This window comes from Nanorana parkeri, unplaced genomic scaffold (genome assembly GCF_000935625.1).
Source record: "Nanorana parkeri isolate BGI_ZX_2015 unplaced genomic scaffold, ASM93562v1 scaffold17, whole genome shotgun sequence".
Taxonomy (NCBI): domain Eukaryota; kingdom Metazoa; phylum Chordata; class Amphibia; order Anura; family Dicroglossidae; genus Nanorana; species Nanorana parkeri.
Window position 1 is genome coordinate 1,278,356 of NW_017306285.1, and position 238 is coordinate 1,278,593.

Below are 238 nucleotides of genomic sequence, written 5' to 3' on the forward strand. Positions count from 1 at the left end.
GTGATCAGGAAGAAGGCATTTCTGTCAATCCTCAGCTACTCAAATACCTAAATAATCTCGCTGAACTGTGTTTCCGAAGCTTTTAGACAGAGCCGACCGATGTGACATTTCGCCGCGTTCTGCCAAGAATCTGCCTGTTTGTCAGGGATGTCAGATGTACCAACAAAAGCTGCCAGCGGTAACTTGGGAAGTGTTATTTAAAGCACATGGCGTACATCCAGCGCAGGCAGCTAACGAA